At 48.0% G+C, this 2,373-nt stretch overlaps 1 non-coding gene across 1 annotated transcript; it reads left to right on the forward strand.

Annotated features, from left to right (window-relative positions):
• Window positions 1-1,341: 1,341 nt before the first annotated feature.
• Window positions 1,342-1,448, forward strand: LOC120663229. Its single transcript, XR_005670446.1, has one exon. It is a non-coding gene; the product is annotated as a small nucleolar RNA R71 (small nucleolar RNA).
• Window positions 1,449-2,373: the final 925 nt, after the last annotated feature.

Here is a 2,373-nt window from a genome sequence, read left to right on the forward strand (position 1 = left end):
CTTTTCTTTGATCTTGTGGTCATAGGTTCTTCTTCCTGGGGTTCTGGTGCACCCCAGAGTGGACTTCCGTCGTGAGCCTGCTGGATCACAAACCTTTGCTCCTTCCTGTGGAGGAATTTAAAGAATATGTTGTCGACCCCGATGCGGAACTGGACTTCTCCAGATCCGACATCGATCCTAGCCTTCACACTGTTTAGGAAGGGTCGTCTGAGAATAAGGTCTAGACCCAGATCCCCCTCCATGTTGAGGACGACGAAGTCGGCGAGGACGAAGTAGTTCCTGATTCGTACGTAGATGTTTTCAACTATCCCTTCGGGATGTTGGATTGTGGAATCTGCAAGCTGTACGAGCATACGGGTCTGGGAAAGAGCAGGATACTGTAATTCCTCAAAGATTACCTTGGGCATGATGTTTATGCTTGACCCAAGGTCGCAGAGGGCCCGTGTAAAGGATTGATCGAAGATGGAACAGGTGATCACGGGCACCCCTGGATCTCCATGTATTTTCGCTGTCAGCCCGCCCCACGCATTCATCCTTGGGTGCGTGGTTCTTCCTGCATGGTTAGAAGTCTGTCGGGGAAGGTTGCCCCACCCGGTAGACACTACATTTGCAGTTTCAACAGGAGATTCGGGTTGCCCCGGGATCTTCCCGTTCTCAGAGATAGGAACAGCATCAGCGATTTGTGCAAGTTGACTTTCTATCATTTTGTTGAAACTTAGTTGGTTTTCAAGTGTAGAAGAAAGAGTTTCAACTTTAGCATGTATGCTTTCCAAAATTTTATCATTGGCAGCAAGCTTCTTGTTTAGAGATTCGTTGATTTTAGCTTGGCCAAAGACTAAGTCTCTCAAGAAGGGTTGGTTCGAATTGAAATTTGAGTTATAGTTGTTACCTCCTTGGAATGGTGGGCATGCTTGACCCCACCCCTGGCCTCCTTGTGGACGGAACCCAGTGTTGTTGTTGATGTAGGCCGCGTCTTCACGGGTCTTGGGGCAGTCATTCCCCGAGTGTCCACAGTCACAACAAACTTCGCACGTAAAGTACGAGTTCATAGCATGGACGGGAACAGGCACCTGTGGCCGGTTCCCTTCATCAAGCTTCTTCATTAGGAGGTCCAGCTTGGCGGTGAGCATATCCATCTCCTTGATGGTATGCATTCTTCCCTTGGTTCTGGGCTGAGAACGCTACTCATTCCAGCCCTGGTTGGAGACCATCTTCTCGATTAAGGCCATAGCCTTGGCAATTGTCAAGTCGAGATAGGCTCCTCCAGCAGCAGCATCAAGGTGGGCTCTGGATGTAGTCGTTAGCCTGTTGTAGAAGCTTTGGAGCACGAGCCACTCGTCCATCCCACGATGAGGGCAGGCGAGTATATATTCTTGCAATCTCTCCCAAGCTTCTGGGATGGATTCCATTCCCGTCTGCTGGAAACTTGAAATTCTTCCACATAGGGCATTGGTTTTGCCTAATGGGAAGAATTTAGCGAGGAACACTGTGGAACACTTGTCCCACGTGCTGACGGCTTCCTTGTTCTGATAAAACCACTGTTTCGCTTTCCCCAGGAGGGAGAAAGGAAATAGGCGGAGCCTGATGGCGTCAGCCGTAATGCCCCGTATGGTTACAGTCTTGCAAAGCTCCAGGAAATTCTGGAGATGGTCATTAGCGTCCTCATTCAGCTTGCCACAGAATGGGCTAGCCTGCACTATGTTTATGAGGCTGGACTTCAGCTCAAAGTTCATGTCCCCAACATCAACGTTGGGTCTAGTTGCCACATTGGCAGCTGAGGGACTGGAGAAGTCGCGGAGAGGCTTCTCAACCATGAGTTCAGTGATTGATGGTGCTTAGGAAGCTGGTTCGCTTGTCGACTGCGAGATCGGAGGAGGGATGACGCGAGGTCGGACCCTTCTCACGAGCTTCTCGGGATTTTCAACAAAGTTTGTCGGCAAGGAGAAACCAGACATACACTACCTTGTTTTCATCCAATCAGGAGAAAACAAAAAGATAAACACATTAGCCTGTATAAGTAGTAGCTACCTCTTACTTATATTACCATGTTTATGTACTTTAGTAAATAACTTTACACCTAGTGCCATCCCCGGCAACGGCGCCAGAAATGCTTGTTGGCATTTCTTAGCGTCGCCACTAGGAGTGGTTAGTTCCTAGCAATGGTGCCTCGAAGATGCCGTGTGGTATTTCTTAATGTTTATAGAAGGATCTGCAAGCGCATAGATATACCGTTGTAGAATTTCACCCGAAAGTATTCAGGGTATCGTTATTTATATTTTCCAAGGGATAGCTAGGTTGTGTAAAGTGTATTTACTTAGTTGCATAACCATGACACGTATGAAGTAAGATGAAGACCACTGACTATACATGGGT

This window comes from Panicum virgatum, chromosome 2N (genome assembly GCF_016808335.1).
Source record: "Panicum virgatum strain AP13 chromosome 2N, P.virgatum_v5, whole genome shotgun sequence".
NCBI classification, from domain to species: domain Eukaryota; kingdom Viridiplantae; phylum Streptophyta; class Magnoliopsida; order Poales; family Poaceae; genus Panicum; species Panicum virgatum.